The sequence below is a fragment of the Drosophila nasuta genome, chromosome 2R, assembly GCF_023558535.2.
Source record: "Drosophila nasuta strain 15112-1781.00 chromosome 2R, ASM2355853v1, whole genome shotgun sequence".
In the NCBI taxonomy this organism is placed as follows: domain Eukaryota; kingdom Metazoa; phylum Arthropoda; class Insecta; order Diptera; family Drosophilidae; genus Drosophila; species Drosophila nasuta.
The window spans coordinates 31148889-31170604 of NC_083456.1; the positions used below are offsets into that span (position 1 = coordinate 31148889).

General features: G+C 34.7%; 2 protein-coding genes across 2 annotated transcripts in view; one reads left to right on the forward strand and one right to left on the reverse strand.

Moving 5' to 3' along the window:
• The window catches only part of LOC132787184 (uncharacterized), a 132409-nt gene that overhangs the window by 90948 nt on the left and 19745 nt on the right, over window positions 1–21716 (forward strand). The gene's annotated exons all lie outside the window — the stretch shown is intronic.
• The window catches only part of LOC132787182 (fatty acyl-CoA reductase wat), a 42743-nt gene that overhangs the window by 10279 nt on the left and 10748 nt on the right, over window positions 1–21716 (reverse strand). The gene's annotated exons all lie outside the window — the stretch shown is intronic.

Consider the following 21716-nt stretch of genomic DNA (forward strand, 5'->3'; position numbering starts at 1 on the left):
TACAAATATTGATGTCATTAGAGTTAAGGAAATAATGCACTTATTCAAATTATTTTCCATTCTATTAAGTTCCAAAAGTTCATATACACCAAGTTGAAACAGCTTCAAAGCAATTAAGTTGCAATGGATTTGTTTACTTTATTGAGTAAAGAAAATTTTCCTTAAATGTTGGCTACTTATTATATTTCTAACTGGCAAATAATTCCCAATTACCAATTTACATTTAAGCTAATTGAAATTTCCCAACAGCAACATTTAATTGATATGCGTTGTAATTACGTAGTTTACATCTTAAAGGGTTAAAATGTTGCTTAAATAACTGCTTAACTATTATACAACTTTCGTTGACTTCTGAGCTGCCCACCTCCATAAAGATTTCTAATTGCCAGATGTGGATTTGATTACCTCGATATATAATTTTTAACTGACGAAAATTATAGCTTGCTGCCACTATATTTACACTCTACTATAAAATAACTATCAATGGCTTCAAATATTATATGATTAGTAAACCTTGAGCTTTAGACCAAAAGAACATTACTTCCACAATAATCAATAAAAGTGAATTGTAATTTAACAATTTTTGTACATACGATTTTTAAGCGATATAAAGTCGGGCCTGTCATATCGCTGCAGTTGAATAATTTGTTGTTGTGCCATGTTTGCAAATAGAAGAGGAAAGTGTAATGCTTTTTACACTTGTTGGTGTCGATGGAATCGATCAGGTTGTTGTATTATTTTGTTGTCGACTCGATTCGAGTCCTGACTAATTAGGAATTGTTTCAATTGAAATGGTTTAGGCAATTACAAGACCGGCGGCGGTCTCCATGCGACTGTTTCGTGGCGACTAAAAATCAAATATAAGTGAATTTCGTTTTGTGAAATTTTAATTAAAACTTTGGTATTGCTTTGTGTGCCGTCATAATACAACGAAAACCAAACCAAACCAACCCACTGGCAAATGCCAACAAAAGTGTACAAGGCACTAACAATTTCTAATGAAGTGCCAGGCACACCTGTTGACAAACCCAGAGAGAAAGAGAGAGAGCGGGAAAGAGAGTGCAAATTGAAAATGAAACTCATACAATTTTAATAAAATTTATGTTATGGAGACTGAAGTTTAAAGCGAAACCCAAAGTGTCGATGCCGCTTTTAATTAATGCACAAATTCCCTGTCCCATATTTGCCACAAAACACGGCACAAATAATAAAAACAACAACAACAACAGGAGAGCAAATAAACTACATCGTTCGTGTCAAAGAAGCTATCGAACGCTTTAAATATGCATGCGACCAACCTATATATGAGCAGCACACACACACACACATACACACACAGACACCGTGTAAAAGTTTAAAAATACATATTCATATATCAAGTGCTCGACAAATTGAAAAGAAGCAAACTCATGCTCAGGTAAACAGCATTTTGCAACTAATGGAATACTCTTTACATCAAATTAAGGTCGAAGGTTCTTATTATATTTGATAGTTTTGGGAAATACTTTTAGTTAATGTATTCTTCAGTTCATATTAATTTCATAAAGAATCAAAATTTGTTTTTATACTACAATTTTGAAGCTACATTTTTGATAGCATAAATTTATATTTTGAGTGCTGAAATACCCTTTAAGCTTTTCATATTCACTAAGTATATTTTTTAGACAAAAACTTTGCTTGAAGGAAAGCTGGCGGAAAATAATAGGGATTTCATATTTAATAAGTGAACATGCTCTTAGAGACTATGTCAGAATGTTAAAAGAGTAATTTTCTTGTTTATTTATGACTTCCGAAATTTATTTTATATGTTCTTTATAGTATATTTTGAAAGAAGTAGTATATTAATATACCAAGTACATTATTAAGTATTTATTTGGTATATCTATGCGCTACATGTTAAGTATAATACGGATCTGGATATTGTTTGATATAATATGTTATGTTTTAAGTGTAGTAGTATATTAATATACCGAATATATTCTGAAGTACTTGTTTGTTTTATTATTTTAGTATATTTTTAATGTAGCAGTATTTAATAAGTGAACATGCTCTAAGAGACTATGTCAGAATGTTAAAAGAGTAATTTTCTTGTTTATTTATGACTTCCAAATTTATTTTATATGTTCTTTATAGTATATTTTGAGTTTACTAGTATATTATTCTACATTATAAGTATTTTTTCTGTGTATTCATTTTAAACTTCTAAATTATTTGGTATGCTCATTATGGTATAATTTGAATGTAGTAGTATATTAATCTACCCAGTACATTCTTAGGCATTTTTTTTTTTGGTATATTCATTTGGTATATTTTAAGTGTAATAATGTTCGAATGTTCTAAATTATTTTATATATCATTAGTGATATGTTTTAAGTGGTAGTAGTATATTAATATACCAAAAATATTCTTAAGTACGTGTTTGTATTCTTAAGTACTTGTTTGATATATCATTTTAGTATATTTTGAATGAAGTAGTATATTAAAAATACCAAATACACGTGTAAGTATTTGTTTGGTATTTTAATTTGGTATATTTTAGGCATAATATCGCTCTAGTTTCATTAAAAAAGCGGAACAGATATCTCACAGTCAGTTCTTGAAGAAAAGCTGATGAAAAATATTAAGAATTTCATATTTAACAAGTGAACATTCTTTAAGATAGTGTCGAAAAATATTAAAAGAGTAATTTAGTTGCATATTTAAAAACATTCAAGTTGACATAAAATAATGATGAATATTATTTTAAAGACTTGCTGCACCTTTGGCTATAAAAAGAAATCATTACTACAATTAAAAAAAATGTTTATGCCAGACAAATTATTTTAATAAAATAAAGCAGCTGCTTTACGAGTATAAAGTCAAGTTCGATTAAATACATAGCTTCACAATGAATAGGAATTATACAAATGCGCTTAAAATTATGAATGCTATCATATTCATTTTAATTAAACTCAAATTCAATGAGCAAATTAAGAGCGCAAACCAACTGCAGACAGCAGACACAGAGTTGATCAAAGATAAAGTGTAAACAAAGTGCGCGGTATTTAAGTGCGAGAATGACATTCAGTTTGCCATAAAAGTAGACATATTATGATTCAATTGACCAAACCACCAAACGTAGTGAATAATTAGAGACTCTAAAGTGGACAAAAAAGTATTGTAATGTTCAGCTCGGGTCAGTTTTTGAATAGCAGTTGAGTTGAGTTGCATTTTGTGCAGTAGCTGCTGCGATGACGTTGTGGAATTTTAATTGTGTGCGAAGCCCAAAACCAGAGAACAACGTAATTACTAATAATGATGATAATGATGATAATGATGATAATTGCAAGCTCGGGCGACAACTAAATGAATTAATTACTTGATTATCATCGAGGCAAGTTCAATGAAAATCTACTTATGTAAATGGCACAGAGCGAGGGAGGGAATATAAAGCCATTGGCGTTCAGGACTCATTCAATAATTGTAAAGCACAAGATGTGAAGCGAATTCATGCTGTGCACAACAACAATAATAGCAGCAAACAAAAGTAGATGGAGGCGGCAGCTTGGTAAACCAAAAGAAAAGAGAAAAGTAAAAGAAATGCAACTGAACATTAAATAATTTGAGTGTCGAAGTCTCGCACAATTAACCCATATTTGCAGACTTGCAATGGAAACGAGTCGAGTCAGTCAGTAGCATGTTGCATTTCACACCAATTGGGGGGATTTTCCCTTTCCCCCCCTCCTCCCCCTCACGCTGTGCTGCCCGCGCTTGGCTTGGCGCGCACTCAATCGTATGAATGACGAAAGCCAGCGGGTGGCAAGGAGGGAGCAGGTAAATGTTGTATGGTCGACTGTGCATGGGCAGCTTGCCAAGCTGCTGACTGACTGACTGACTGACTCAATGACTAACTGACTCAGTGACTGACTGACTGAACTGTGCTGGCAATGTCGGCCAAAAAGCAACCACAGCAACTGATTGCACCACACCGGCGACCACAACGTCGACGCCACCGCCAACAACGACATCACAAACTGAACCGAACTCAACTCAACTCAACTCAACAGAACGCACTCTGCACGAATTTGCCGGCTACTTCAGCAATATGATACACTTTTCAAAGCGATGAGCGGGGCAGGGGAAAGGGGAGGGGAGTATTTTGTATTTTGAGGTGAGGTCGATTTTGCATTCGAATTTATACATTGTTTAACTAGGAGTATGAGAGTATAGGCCACAGCAGTATCTCCACAGCAACAGCAACAGCAATCGCCTGCAGGCGCTGCTTCTGTTCTCCTCCCCCTTCTCCTCCCCCCTCTCTAGATCCCTGTTGTTGCTTTTGCTGTGACTATTGTTGCCTCTTTGTCTGTTGTCTGTTGCCTGTTGTCGACACCAAGTTCCATCGGCGATGCACATCGAAGCGCAGCTAATTGAAACATTCTGTACAGTGGCACAAAACCTATTAATTGACGCCAGAAATGTTTATAAATAAAAGTGAAAACTGGTTTGATAATTAAAGCAGGCAATTATTAGAAGATATTTGTCTGTAGTTATTTAGAATAATTACTGATTATAGAACGATCGAGATGTCTCATTTAATTTAAGCTTGGCTGATTTTGATTAAGCCACATCTTAATTATAAACTAGTTATTAATTTGTATTAGCATCATTATTACCATTAATATATGCAAATATTTCTGAAAATCGAGTTGAGTTATAGATATAGAATGTTTAAACAGCCTATAATTATTTCATAGGGAAATACAATCTTATTAATGACCAGAGGCATTTTTATACCCGGTGCCATAACTCTTATAAAATGTTTGAATTTAATTAAGAAACAATTTCATATGGCAAAAACAGACAAATTGCATCTATTTTTATTTATTTTGCTATACATTTTGAATGTAGCGGTATTTTAGTATTTTTTCAAACTTGTTTTGCTTTTCGTGATAATTGCTAACTGGTATCTCACAGTCTATCACACTCCACATTATTTGTATTTGGTATTCTATGGTATATTTTGAAAGTAATAGTATATTAATATACCAAATATTGTCTTAGGTATATTTTAGTATTTTTTCAAACTTGTTTTGTTTTTCGTGATAATTGCTAACGGGTATCTCACAGTCTATCACACTCCACATTATTTGTATTTGGTATTCTATGGTATATTTTGAAAGTAATAGTATATTAATATACCAAATATTGCCTTAGGTATATTTTAGTATTTTTTCAAACTTGTTTTGCTTTTCGTGATAATTGCTAACGGGTATCTCACAGTCTATCACACTCCACATTATTTGTATTTGGTATTCTATGGTATATTTTGAAAATAATAGTATATTTATATACCAAATATTGCCTTAGGTATATTTTAGTATTTTTTCCAAACTTGTTTAGCTTTTCGTGATAATGGCTAACGGGTATCGCACAGTCTATCACACCCAACATTAGCTGCATTTAGTATTCTATGGTATATTTTGAAAGTAGTAGTATATCAATATACCAAATATTGCCTTGGGTATATTTTAGTATTTTTTTTAACTTGTTTTGCTTTTCATGAAAATGTCTAACGGTTATCTCACAGTCTATCACACTCAACATTAGCTGTATGTCGTATTCTATGGTATATTTTGAAAGTAGTAGTATATCAATATACCAAATATTGTCTTTGGTATATTTTAGTATTTTTTTTAACTTGTTTTGCTTTTCATGAAAATGTCTAACGGTTATCTCACAGTCTATCACACTCAACATTAGCTGCATTTGGTATTCTATGGTATATTTTGAAAGTAGTAGTATATCAATATACCAAATATTGCCTTGGGTATATTTTAGTATTTTTTCAAGTTGGTTTTGCTTTCCTTGAAAATGACTAGCGGGTATCTCACCGTCGAGCACACTCGACTTTAACTCTCTTACTTGTTAAATGTGCTGCAACAATTGCTCATTATAACATAGCATAAAAAACAACTCTTAACAATTAAGCGATGTCACAATTAATGCATTAATTAGTCCGGTTATCGATAGTAATTGCATTAGTGATGGTAACAGAAAAATTATAATTAGCTTTGTGGGCAATTTAAATATGAGTTCGATAGCAATGCGATTGCAATTGCAATTTGCAAATTCACTTGCATGAAATATGCATTATCGGTAATGACGTAGTTTTGCAAAACGAGTTATGCTAATGGAAGTTAAGCAAATGAATGAAATAAACAACTGCAATACTATATGTAGAATTCAGTAAAGTTGTTGGTGTCAGTTTCATTAGAATGGTGTCACTGTGCGGCTAGTAGAAGTTAAATAAATGAATGAAATAAACAACTGCAATGCTATCTAGAATTAAGTAAAGTTCTTGGAGTCAAGTTCGAAGCTAATTCATGCTACAAAATTTGGCAGTTTTCATTAGAATGGTGTCACTGTGCGGCTAATAGAAGTTAAGCAAATGAATGAAATAAACAACTGCAATACTAGCTAGAATTCAAATAAGTTGTTGATGTCAAGCTCGAATCTAATAATAATAGAAATTAAATAAATGAATGAGTTAAACAACTGCAATACTATATATAGAATTAAGTAAAGTTGTTGGTGTCAAGTTTGAAGCTAATTCATGCTACTAAAATTTGGCAGTTTTCATTTGAATGGTGTCACTGTGCGGCATGCTTCTCATCTCGGTATCCTCAGCATAATGCTGCTGCTGGCACTTTTGATACTTGCTACTTCTTGGACTTTGGCGCTTGTTTGCCGCTGCTGTTGCTGCTGCTGCTGCTGCAGAACTCGAAAACAATGGAAACGACACACAAAAGTCTGAGCCGCAACAACAATCGCGCCTGAAAATGAAAGCAATGCAACAAACATTTGCAACATTCGCCAACGTCGTCGCCGTCGTTGTCGTTGTTGTTGCTGTTGCTGCTGCTTCGCATATTTCATTGAAGCCAAATGCGAATCGAAGCGTCAGCCGCAGTCGCCGAGGCTCGTTCGCTTTGAATTTTATTTAATGCTTTTGTAATAAAGTGTAAAATGGTGAAAAAGTGCAAACAAGAGCTGTTCGAGCGAACGAACGAACGAACGCGAACGGAGGAAGCCCCATTGCATAATATCAACAACATCATCATCAACGGCAACGGAGGGAAAACAAGAGTAAGAACTACGGCAACAGCAGCCACATTAAAAGAAGAAGAAATAATTAACAGCAACAGTTTGAAAGTCCATAAAGCGAAAATGGTTGTTGTTGCTCGTTCGTTCGTTCGTTCGTTGCTATTGCCGCTTCTTGTTGCCATCAGAAGTCCTGCCCCACCGCATGTGCCATGGCCATGGTCATACAACTTCCGACTTCCGACTGGCTGACCGAGAACGAAGAGGAGGGAGAGAGCTCAGTGGCCTGCTACAACCGTATTGTTTGTTGTTGTCTCACTGGCAATAGGGATTGAGAGCTGGGAATGATATTGCCAGCCAGCCAGACAGCCAGACAGCTAGCCACATTCTCGCCCACAGAGTGAGGACACCAAGCGAATTCAGTGCGAAAAATGTTCGTTAAATCTATTAAAAGATAATTACGTGAAGACAAATGAACGGTGGCAGGGGCAAACAGAGACGGAGACGGAGACAGCAGCAAACAACCGAGAGAGAGAGAGATGAGAATGGTTGCTGTAGACACACAACCACACACATACATATGTACATTGTTATTATTCGAGTTCAATGATACGATAACGCTAATGGATATGGATATTGATTATAGTTTTTATGCGGCTACTGCGCTATCGTCTCTCTCTGCTCTCTCTGCTTAATGATAATTTTGATTATATTGATGCGTCATTTTATGAGCCGCAATGGTATTGAAATTGAGTGGTTTGTGACAGCCATCGACTTGTTTATGGCACATCGCCCAAGCGATAATGGACCAAGCGAATAAGATATTCATGAAGGAAACTCCAATTATTATTAGCTACTCTAATGTGTGTGGCATCGTCGTCGTCTGGGAGTCTCTGGGAGTCTCTTTCGACTTAATTAATATGACCCAATGCTCACTCGCTGCGTAATTATTTGCAGTTCCCTCCTCCTCTCATGTAGATATTTGCAATTAGAGTGAATTGGGCGCGAAATATGGCGCAAAAACAACACAATTTATATGCAATTAACAGCACAACTTTGCGTATACGTAATTGTTTTACACATCACTTGAATAGCGAATCAAATATTTGCCAGTTGATTGAGAGAAAAGCTCTTAACGATAACGATCATCAAATAAAATAAGTGCTGGAAAATCCCTTAACTTTGATGACAGCAGCAAATTATAAATAGAAAACAGCGCATCAAGAGACTTAAGGCAACATTTAAGGCTTGCACTTGAAGCACTTTAATCAGAACAAAATATTCGAAAGCGGAAAAGAAATTTAATGATAGGGTAAAGTTACCTATTTGTAGATTGAAAACATTAAATAAAAGTTTACCAATCAAAAGGATATACGATAAAAGAAATAATAATCAACTCATCATTAGAATTCAGACAACATTGAAAGCTTCACAGGCTTCCATTATTAAAATTTTTAAATTCAAATATTTAAATGCAGAAAAGCGCATTCAATAGGCAAACTCAACTGTTTGTCGTCTGACAATATTAGATAACAATTGAGCAAAGAAATAAGATCAGGAGTTCACACAAATGCTTGACATTGCGTATACGTAATAATTTACGAAGCTTCTTATTTAAAGTGCTAACAAACAATATTAAATGAAATAATAAATATTACATTTACACGCCGAGTGTCAACATGACGTATGCGTAATATGCACAGACTTCCATTATTAATATATTTAGAATAAAATAATCGAAAGCAGTCAATAGACAAATGCAACTATTAATTGTCTGACAAAGAAATAAACACTCACAATGGCTAGACATTGTGACGTATACGTAATAATTTGCGAAGCTTCTTATTTAAAGTGCTAACGCAGATGAAAGCTTCCAACAAAGTTAGACAATATTAAATAACACAAAGTATGTCAACATGACGTATGCGTAATATGCACAGACTTCCAATTTTAATATATTTAGAACAAAATATGTGAAAGCAGAAGAGAACAGTCAATAGACAAATGCAACTATTCACTGCCCGACAATATTCTACTAAAATTGAGCAAAGAAATAAACACAAACAAATGTTTGACATTACGTATACGCAATAATTTTCAAAGCTTCTCATTTAAATCGCTAACGCAGATCAAAGCAGTTAACAAAGTTAAACAGTATTAAATGAAATAATAAATATTGCATTCACACGCCGTATGTCAACACGACGTATGCGTAATATGCACACTGACTGCAATTAGAGTGTAATTATTGATCGTTTGCGAAGAGAGGAAGTGCACTGTAGCAGCGCATCAAAGCATTTTCTTCTTCGTAAACAAGCAAGTGTTTGTTTGACATTGCGTTTAGCAGGTGGATGCGAAATGGCAATGGTCAGAGGTCAGGGTTATTACAGCTGCTGTGAGATCTTTTCGCAGTTGCCTAACTAACTAAGTAAGTAAGTGAGTACTTATTGATGCTGTTTGCAGTCGAAGTGCGATATAAAAGTGCTTAGCATGTGAATAAAATGCTAATCAAGTTGTGTCGCTAAACTTTAACTCTTCACTTCGCTTCGCTTCTCTAGATGCTCATTATGGCACGTGTGAATATATTTCGGTGTGTGTATGTGTGCGTGCGTTTCTATTATCTAATTAGGAATTTCATGCAGAATGACAAACATTTGCACAATTACAAGTGCTACGTGCTGGATGGATACTCTCGACTCTCGGCGTTTTTCCAATGCCAACACACATTTCGAAGCTGTTATCAGTTTGTTGCATCTTTGGTGTGTTGCGCATGCGTAGAGAAGAGCGAAGAAGTGGAGGAGAGTGGAATGAGGTCAGCTAATGAGCATTAGCTACAGCTTCAGCTTCAGCGTCAGCGTCGACATCACATTGTTGATATGCCTCATTGATGCCATTGTGGTTCTCCATTGCCTCTGCCTGCCACGCCCTGCTGTCTGCACACACACACACTGGCACACTCACGCACACTTGAACACATTGTGCGCACCTGAGTGTAACCAAATTGTTGTTGCTGGTTGCCATTGTTGATAATGGGCCTGGCCATAACATTTATGTATGAGTTAGGCAAATATTAATAGGCATTGCCTCGCATTCGGTCTCCCACTCACACTTGCACTCTCTCCCTCACACTCACACTCGCTCTCACATTACCACATACCCAATAACAATCACATCAAATCAAATAAGCCAAAATGCTCATTTACTCTGCAAGTTTAAAGTTTAAGCTGTTTGGCAATTGTGCGAGCCAAAATTCGACACGTTCCAATTGTAATTGCTAATTATGAGCTGGGTTAGACAAAAGCATTTCCATTTTCAGCTCAAAGCAATTGAAACAAAGCATTAAACACAGCCAAAGATATATCTGCAGTCCGACTGATAGATAGATAGATTACAACACATTTCGCATTGCAAGTGAAAGCTAATGCAACCGCATATTAAGCATACGCAGCGTTGCACAATGCTTTGAATCAATTTCATGCTTTCGCTCTCTCTTTATTAACTGCTTATCTACGATTAAAGCAAAGCTTCTTAATGCCACAGATTTGCTAATGTCGTCCCACTGCCACATTAAGTATTCGCAACGTGTTGCAGTGGCAATTCAGTGCAGCACATTTAATTAGCATTAATTATTATTAATTAAACTGATTTGCTTCGCTTTTTTTCTACGATTATGATTACAAAAGCCAAGCCATGTAATTAATGTAATTTAATATCGCGCGCTTATTAAATTTCGCATTTCATTTGGCGCCAAGCATTTTCTAAATCAATTTCAACCGCGTGCGCATTGCGATTTTATAACTTCAATTAATTTATGGCTAGTATTTCCAAATAAAAAGCAAAAACTCCAATTGTAAATCCAAATGGCCGCAAAAGTCGTCGACTGAAATTGTAATTACATAATTCGCGCATTATCAATGACAGCGAAATAAAACAAACACACACAGAGAGAAACCTTACAAAATCGATGTATAACAGCAATAATTGCAAAGCAACAATATATACATATGTATATGTATAAATAAACACAACAATATCAACCCGTTATACTCGTAATTTATATTAATTAATCGGTTTTTTGCTCGACCCACGCGCCAAATCGCTTCGATTGCCCGAGGCCTAAAATCAAAGCTTCAACAATTGACGGCTCTGTTTGCCAATAAATTTCCTAAAAAAAAAACCAAAGTAAAATATATTAGACTTTTAAATACTCTCTAAATATTTTGAATAGCAACTTGAGTCGCAGTCTCTAAACTGCCCTTCACTTCGGTTTCTAGGGTATGCAAAATTAAATAAATTTATGCGCTAATAAATTAATGCATTTTTCGAGCGTTTGCAGCTTGAAGTCCCATTTGAATTGCAATGTTTTTCACATTTTTGTATTATTGTTTTCATTTTTGTTTTGTGCTCGCTCGTTGTTTGTTTTGTTAATATTTATGTGTACATAATTTAATAACATTGCTAAGTGTTGCATGACTGACTTTTTTGCTGCCTTTTTTCTGTGTTGCATTTAATTTATGTTGAAGAGCAATGCGCTGATTTGTGTAGCCACAACTACAGTTAACTATTTTCCTCTTATTTACACAAAAATGTAATTTATTGCTTTAAGGTATTTCTTATAAACGTTTAATAATCTTTCTAATTGGAAAGGCAATTTGGTGGCACGCTGAGCGCATTTAATTTTAAATATTTTCCTCTCTCTTTTGTTGGCCAAACTTATTTCCCATTCTTGCTGAAAACTTTATTAACACAGTTTTTGCAATATATTTAACTAGCTTGCAAAACATTATTTAATTGTTATAAATTGATGCATTTAATTTATAAATTATGTAATTTAAAAGTCAACTTTTATTGCATTTATTTATTACTTTCTCCACTGACCCGAATTAAATGTCATTTAAATAAAAACATCAATTGCAATAATATTTCTCTTAAATTTCAGATCAAATGTATTTGAATTGCATAAATTTGTAATCAATAAGTATTTACTTCATTCACAAAATCAATCAATACTTTTTTCATGTAATGTATACAATTAATAAATTGTACAATTTATTAACGTCAAAACTTCAGTCATACTTCCAAGCACTTTTTTTAATGAATTAAATTGCATCGGAATAATAATGAAATTAATGCTAATTGAATAAAGTTGTACTTGCTTTAGGGAAACGATATTTTGGCATGTAACAAACTGGCTTATTCCGGTTTCGCATGGCCATAAAATTGCACTTAGTGACTATGGTATTTTTATAACCGCTATTTAGAGGGTAAAAGAGGAATATTATTATTATGTAACAGGCAGAAGGAGGCGTGTTTTATCGGTTTGTCATATTTTATCCATATACCACATATACACATTGGTATATTTCAGTATTTTTTTCGGTATAATATTTGTGTCATATTTTATCCATATACCAAATATACACCTCGGTATATTTCAGTATGTTTAGTATATTATGCTTCTCATTCTTCATTTCGAATGTAGTAGTATATAAATATACCAAATATACACTTCGGTAAATTTCAATATTTTCTCGCGTATGATTTTTGGCATATTTCATACACATATATACCAAATTTACACTATTTTTTGGTATATTATTTTTGTCATATTTTATCCATATACCAACTATACAGTTCAGTATATTTCAGTATTTTTCTTAGTATATTATGCTTCCCATTCTACATTTTGAATGTAGTAGTATATAAATATACCAAATATACATGTCGGTATATTTCAATATTTTCCAATACATTATTTTTGACATTTTCCATCCATATACCAAATTTACACTTTTGCATATTTCAGTATTTTTTTTGGTATATTAATTTGGTATATTTTAAACACAACACTGCACAGTTTTACATATTATTCTAAATTGTTAGCAGGTATCTCATAGTCGTGCACATCCACCTCTTGCTTTCTTCCTTGTTTTTTATTAAATTCAATGCGAGTAAACAAATAATAAACTTGCTTAAATCCAAGAGAGCAACAACAACAACAAGAAAGCAGGCCGATTGCTATTATTTATGCACTTACAAGTGCACAAATAATGGCGCATAATGTGCGATTACTTCAATATAATCACTAAGTCAGCTTTATGTATATACTATATATTGTATATGGTGGCTTGACGGTATTAGCATTTTCCGGTATTTTCCAAAATCCCCGTCATCAAATCATAAACTGCAGCCGCAGACGCGTTGAATGAGTCGCATGTGCCTCTCAGGTTTCAAGTTCTTTTGCAATGCGAAATGCGAGACGATGAGGTGGAGGTGGAGTGGGGGAAGGTGGAGGGGAAGGGGGAGGGGGAGACAAGGAAGGCAGGTAGTTGGGGGGCTGGCTGGCTGAAGAAATCACGTCATAAACGTGGCGGGCACGAATTATTTACAAAGCAGGCGAAAGCCCAAAAGAGGTCCCAATAAAATAACAATAAACTATGTCACACTTTGCTGCTACGGAGCAGAGGAAGAGGAGAGGTGTGTGTATGTGTGTGTGTGTGCCATAAAAACAACGACGACGACAACAAGCCACAAAAGCATAAACAATTGTATTACAAATACGACTACAAATGCATAAAGCAGCAGCAGCAGCAGCGCCTACAACAACGAATGTCGCTCGCTTATAGACGATTATTTATTGTTAACGATTTATATTCGTTGTTGCTATTGTTATTGTTGTAGCGCTCAGATTTCAAAGCAACACACACACACACACACACAGACTGCGTAGTATAGTGTTCGTGTGTGTGTACGTGCGAATGCTTGAGTGCGAAAGCCAGATTGCAGGCAGAATTGGGATGAGGATGGAGATGGAGATGGGAAGTGTTGCCTCTGCCTACACATCGATTGAGCCTGATTGCCGGCTCAAGTGTCGGTCGCGTCACACGGATATAAAGGGCGTTGAGGGCGTGGCCAAGTGGGGGCAGTGGGAGGCTCTCGGTTAAGCTACCTCTGCAGAGTCACAAAGTCAGAGCAGGCCAGCTTGGGCCGGCTTGACTTTGGCCCTGGCCAAAACATCATCAGGCACAAGTGTTACAGTTTGTTTTCCCACACGTCGCCATCGTCGTCGTCGCATCGCTTTTCGTCATCGTCATCGTCAACTGTGCGGCATGTTTGACAGCAATGAGTGCTTGACACGTACAAAGGCTTTTGTTTGGCCTAAGTGTTGCTGTTGTTGTTGCTGTTCGTGTTGTTGCTCATCTGGCAGTTTATCTTGCCATTGTGCATGTTATTTAGTGTTCGCTGTGCCATCTTCTTCTACTTTTCTTTTGGCCACTGTCTGTGCATGGAACGCATCTCTACTCTCTGTATCTTCTGTGCTTGTCAATTGTTTATCTCGGCTGTTTTGTGTTGTGTGTTGTGGGTTCAAATTTCATAGAAATTCATTTGCTATGCTCTCGCTTAAACGACAATTTGTTGCTTTTGCGGCCCGCACTAGTTATGTTTGTCTACTTGTTGTTGTTGTTGTTGTTGTTGACGCCCAATTCATTGACTGTCCCCGCCCCAGTTGGCAAGCTGCCATTGCCCTGAGGCTCAACTACTGCTGCTGCTGCTGCTGCTGGCTCGTCAACAACCGAAACCAATCTCTGCTGGGAACAACCCCATCGACAAGACCAAACCAAACCAAATAAGCAACCGAGTGACCCAGACAAAGTAGCACAAAGATGTTTTACTACCCGACTGTTGTTGCTACAATTTGCTCATTACTTTTTATCACTTGTACGTCTCCACATCAACCTCAGTCTCCCCCGCTACAAACAGAAACCCATATAACAGACATTGGCCCTTAGCCCCAAAGTAAATTGTTGCCCCTTTTTCGACTGATTTTTCTTCTTTTTATACCCGTTAACCATATAGGATAGAAGGGTATTATAATTTTGTGCCTGCAGGAAATGAATGTAACAAGCAATCGGGTTCTAGTTGCTTCAGGTGAAAATTTGATATATACCAAATACAGCCTTCGGTATATTTTTGTATTTTTTCGTTTTCTCTTTGGTGTTGCTTTATCTGTCAATTATCAATGTATGCATGTATCGATAAACCATATATAGTCTCCGGTATATTTTAGTATTTTTTCGGTATATTTATTTGGTACACTTACTGACTATATTTTGTACCGTACGGTATATTTTGAATATATACTATATCGATATTCGAAATATACAAACTACGGTATATTTTAGTATTTTTTCGGTATATTTATTTGGTAACGTTGCTTATAATTCGGTATGTTTTTAATATAGTACTATATCGGTATTTCAAATATATAAACTGCGGTATATTTTAGTATTTTTGGTATATTTTGTAATATAGAATATTTTGAATATAGTACTATATCGATATTCCAAAAATACCATTCAGTATATTTTAGTATATTTCGGTATATATTTTTGGTATATTCTATTAGTTTGGTATATAAGTATGGCATATTCTATATTTCAAATATACGTTCCGGTATATTTTTTGTATTTTTTAGTATATTTTTAAAATATGGTTTTATTGAAAATAGGTATCGAGTATCTCACAGTCGAACACACTCGACTGTAGCTTTCCCACTTGTTTTGTTGCTCTGTATGGTTGGACTACTTCCCTCTGCTCATCTATTGTATTTTTATAGCTCTTTCGCTGATTTTTCCATTGTTAATTCCTATGATTGCGTTGCTGTTGCACCCTCAAAGCCAAAACGAACTGCAAATGGAGCAGAGCAGAACATCGCCGAATGCTGAACGCAGCCACAAACAGCAATCATAACTACAGCAACAGCAGAGCTCTAGTTATGCTTGTAGTTACAACTTTTTTTTGTTGTTGTGGCCACCAGCAATTTCCCTTCCCTTCCACCCTTTGCCTTCCTTAAGCGTTTTTCAACCCAAAAACATATAATTATGCAATTGTGGATATGGATACACTTGAAACAGCGAACAAGCGAACGAACAAGAGCGAGAGAGCGACAGCTGGACAGTTAAATTTATTTAGCTCATTTTTATGCGACCCACAAATTGCATACAATTTATTTCGCTTGTTGCAAATCAAAAATTTCCATAAAATCAAATGTTTGGCACAATGTTTGCCCAGGGCATAAACAAGAGAGAGCCACACACAAACAAAAAAGTATATTTAATGCGGCATAAAAGTTATTACTTCATTTATTTTCAAATGCAAATAAATCTGTTTGTGGCCTTTTGATTTCATTTTACAGATTTCATTACACGCTCTTGACTCTCGACGCTTGACTCTCAACTTCTCTCTTTCTCGTATTTGTTTATGGATTTTAAAGTATGCTGCATATTAAATAAATTAGAATGTTTAGCCCCAAAATGTTTTGCAACTGATTCAATTATGCACGTACACATTCACAATCACATTCACATTCGAATTTATATTCAAACATGATGCTGATGATGCCACGCTTCAATTCAATTACATTTAATTCAATTAAATTTACTTTTGCCGAATATCTTTCTTCTTGATAATTATTTTACGTTATCAATTCAAAAGAGTTTCAATTCGGGTTTCCATTTTACAGCTCGTTGTTTTTTTAATACTTATTAAAAGCATTCATTTGGCCAATATGCATATCTCGATATCTATCTCATCGTCTATTGGGAAGGTACTTGGCTGAGTTTTCAACTACGCGTTTGTAACTCTGCAAGGCCAGCTACGTGAATGCATACAAATGAGTTTATTTGACTGCTAGAGTAATCGAATATCAATTTGTTATGGCAACAACGCATGTAACAACTGTAAAGAATGTGTCAAATAGTCTTAGGTCGACTATATGATATCCTATAAAAGTTTGTTTAGCAGTTTTCAAATTCTTTTGAAGTGATTTACTTTGGTGATGGTATTTTAAGATTTATTATGCATGTTTTACTTCTTCAATACTAAAATGCGGTTTTCTCGATTATTTCCCAACTTTCTCAATAAGGAAATATAAAGTAGTAAAAACTTAATAGACCCTTTTTACATTGTGAATAAATGCATTCTTCGATGATAACTATTTCTATCCCCTTAGTATCTTTCTTAGTACAATGCATATTTCTAGATTTATTCTCAACGTTTTTAATATTAATAATACCACGAAATATAAAGTAGAACAATCATTATGGACCCTTTTTAATCCTAAGATTACAACCCAGATTAATGACATTATGTTCCTTATTCCTATTAGCGATATTTTTAGACATATTCTCAAATTTCTTTTCATAATCAAATTATAAGATTTAGAAAAAAGAAGCGTAATAAACCCTTTCTTTAAATTATAAATTAATTCCGTCTGTGGTGATGTCTAATATTAGTTCTATTACATAAACATCTTTATTATCATTTAAGATATATCTCAAAATATTTCTAAATTTCTCGATTTCAAGTAAATGCGTAAATATACAAATTTAACAAGCTTAATAGACCCTTTTTAAATGTTACTTAAATTCATCCTAAGATTGAAAAAACATTTATTGCAATCGATTGGTCTGCTTAATCTTAACTTTATACTCCACAAAGATGTAGCCAAATCTTTTTTATATATCAAAGTGATTTATAATCTTCAAAGGTAGCATACCCTTTTGGTTGTTTCTTTAGCCTTAGGGTATTCGAAAAACCAAGAGCAACAATTGAAAGTCATAGGTTAGAATTACACATCCAGCTGGCAGTTTTCCAAGTCTTATTGTTTTTCTCTTGTTATCTTTTGATTTTTAATAAATGCTTAAGTAAAATCCGAGTATTCTCATGTACGAGTCAGTGGCTTTAACTCAAATAAAACTCACCCACACACACATACACACACACACACGCACTCACACACCCCGTTTGAGGGGGGGAAGCAAGTAAAAATGGAAAATGCTTTGCGTATTTGCATAAGAAAACTAAGTTGAACCGAAATCAATGATTGCTTGAGCAATACTTGAGAGAACTACAAATGCCACGCCCCCCGCTGCCGCCTCCTCCGCTTGCCTCTGGCCAGACTTATATTGAAACATTGGACGGACGAGTAGAAAGAGGAGGAGGAAAGAACGGAAGCTGACGGGGTGGCTGGCTTGTGGTGCCTTGGTGCCTTTCATATTATTACTTTATGGTTGCCTCCAGTTATGCATACTATAACCATAAATATGCTCCAACTGCGATGCTGCTGCTGCTGCTGCTGTTGGTCGAAGCAGTGGGAGCAACAAAAGCATGTGAATAATATTTTGTGCTTGTATTAATGCATCCTCATATTTATACTATAGCTCAAAACAATAAATAGTAAAAGCTGGATTATGATTAAATCGATTTCATGCGAGCGTATTTGCCGGATGCCTCCCCCTCTCTCTCTCTCTCTCTCTCTCTCTGTCTCGCTCGCTTCACCCGCTCGTCTTGCTTGTAATCCCATAGATACATGTGCATGTGTTTTCTCTTTGTATGTGTGTGTGTGTAGCTATTGGTTGGCTGCCTCTTTGAGTGCAATACGCCCAAAGATAGGCAACGCCCACGCACGTTTATCGATTGCACTTGCTCGCTTTTTACACACACACAAACAAAATAAAACCCAAACATTGAAACAATATATCGAGAAGACACTTTTTATCTTTTGCATGTCGAAGATTTAATACTCTGCACAGCAAAGGGAAAATTTGAGAGCAAGAGCATGAACTATTCTATAATATTTTTACTTAATTCTCATGAAATTTGAAAAATTATTCCATGATATTTTCACTTCATTCTCAACTTAAGTTAAAAAATATTCTATGATATTTTCACATAGTTCTCAAGAATTTTAGGCAGCTTAAGGGACAAATTATTCTACGATATTCATTCTCAACTTAAGTTGCAAATTATTCGCTGTTAATTCTCAAGAAATTTGAGGCAGCTTAAAGTACAAATTTGTTCTATGATATTTTCACTTCATTCTCAACTTAAGCAAATTATTCTTTCTTATTTTCACTTAGTTCTCAAGAAATTTGAGGCAGCTTAAGGGCCAAATTATTCTATGATATTCATTCTCAACTTAAGCTACAAATTTTTCTATGATATTTTCACTTAATTCTCAAGAAATTTAAGGCAGCTTAAGGGACAAATTATTCTCTGATATTTTCCCTTAGTTCTCAAGAAATTTGAGGCAGCTTGAAGTACAAATTATTCTATGATATTTTCACTTTCTTCCCAACTTTAGCTACAAATTTTTCTATGATATTTTCACTTAGTTCTCAAGAAATTTGGGCAGCTTAAGGGACAAATTATTCTATGATATTTTCACTTAGTTCTCAAGAAATTTCTGGCAGCTTAAAGGACAAATTATTCTATGATATTCATTATCAACTTAAGCTACAAATTATTCTATGACATTTTCACATAATTCTCAAGAAATTTAGACAGCTTAATCTACAAATATTTCCCATTTCAATACTTAATTAATGTTGTTAACAAACGTGCAGACTTTTGCTACCCTATCAATGCAATTTACGAGTGCACACAGAATATAGAAAGGCGCAAGATACCATAAAAGTAACAGCTCGCTTTATGCGCGATGGAGGGGCAAAGGAGAGGGGGAAAGGAGGGAAGGGAGACTGCATGGATACGCATATTTATTAATGCAAACATAAATGTTTGTATTACTTACATACAAAACACTTTGTGCACAAAATAAATACGTATACGTAGCGTAACGTAACGTATACGCAATATTCGAGCGAGAACATAACTGAATGAATTGCTCGCAATTCGAATGAATGAATGGGAATTCAAAGTGCAGCAGCAGTCCAGTCAGAAGCTGACCAGTTTCAGTTTCAGTTCAGTTTTTGTGACAGTCTTTTTTTATGTGATATTTCATGGTGAATATTCATGGGCTTGGCTTCCCTTCTCATCTGCTCATCCTCTTCTCTGCTCGTTTTGGTTGTTGGCTTTTTGGCACCCGCACAACTAACTTCCGCTAAGGCTGTAGCTCAAACGGAAACTTTCGTTGATTAAGCATCAAGTTGTGAAGCACATCAATTAGCATTAATCTTGTTGACAGAGAACTGTTAGCACAAATCATACCTGGAATTCAAGTACGTTCGTTTAGTTGCTGTTCTATTTATATAACTCTTAAAGCCACACACACAAACGAACTCATAGCTGAGTTCCGTCTCTGCTCTCACGTGGCCAGTGGCCAGTGGCTATATTCCATCCGCTTGCCATGTGTGGTTATAATAAACTTAACCTCCGTCCGCCCAACTGTATTCCGATATAATACTCTGGACACTCCTCCCTTCCCCTCTCTCTACTTCCCTCTTTCGGAATACCGCACCGACACTCTTTGATTTTATGATTTAGCATCGGGCGAAATTCGAATTGATTTCTGCTTTATTTCGTTTATTATTATTGTACATTTATTTTTGCTCTCTCACTCTTTCTCATACAAAATATATATATATATATGTGTGTGTGTATAAATTCCAGCCCAGAGCACTTTGCATTGCGATATGATCAGCATGTTATCCGCTTTCGCGGTTTCCATTTTCATACCCTACTATAAAATGCATATTTTACGACCATTGTTCAGCTTGCAACGCTTTGCGAATCTCCACGTCTCACGTCTCTTCGACAAGGTCGCAGATAAAATTACAGCTAAAGTTTCGCACTGCAAAGTTCAATTTCAGTCATCAAAATTATGGCAAAATAGGTCTTAAAGATTTCACTTTAATTTGATGACAACACATTATAAGAATAGTATTTTGAAAAGTTCAATTTCAGTCATCAAAATTATTATTCTATACATTTAAATATGTCTTAAGGATTTCATTTTAATTTGATGGATTAATATTATAATAAAATGTATTTCTAAGTTCAATTTCAGTCATAAAAATTATCATCAAAATAATGGCATTTTCTATACATTCAAATGAATCTTGAAGATTTCATTTTAATTGGATGGCAACATATTATTAGAAGAGTTCAATTTCAGTCATCAAAATTATGGCAAATTTGGTTTTGAAGATTACACTTTAATTTAATGACAACTTATTATTAGAAGAGTATTTTGCGATGTTCAATTTTAGTCTTTAAAATTATGGCATTTTCTATACATTTAAATGAGTGTTAAAGATTTCATTTTAATTTGATGGCAACTTATTATTAGAAGAGTATTTTGCAAAGTTCAATTTCAGGTCTTAAAGATTTCACTTTAATTGTATTACAAAATATTATTAGAAGTGTAATTTGCAAAGTTCAATTTCAGTGTCAAAATTATGGCATTTTCTATAAATAGGTCTTAGGCATTTCACTTTAATTTAATGACTGCTTATTATTAGAAGAGTTCAATTTCAGTCATCAAAATGATGGCAAAATATGTCCTCAAGATTTCATTTCAATTTAATGACAACTTATTATTAAAAGTATATTTTGCAAAGTTCAATTTCAGTCATAAAAATTATGGCATTTCCTATACATTTAAAACGGTCTTAAAGATTTCACTTTAATTTTATTAGAACACATTATTAAAAGAGTATTTTACCATCGTTATTATTCAGTCAGTCAATAGTCAAGCTTATTGTTTTTTGTGGCTTCTTTTGATTCGGTGCATTTTGGCCAGCGGCTTCTGGTTACACTCATAGCATTCGATTGACTTTATCTGCACAGTCCATGAGAGAGAGAGCTCTGAATGCACCCGTAATAAATTTCATTTGATA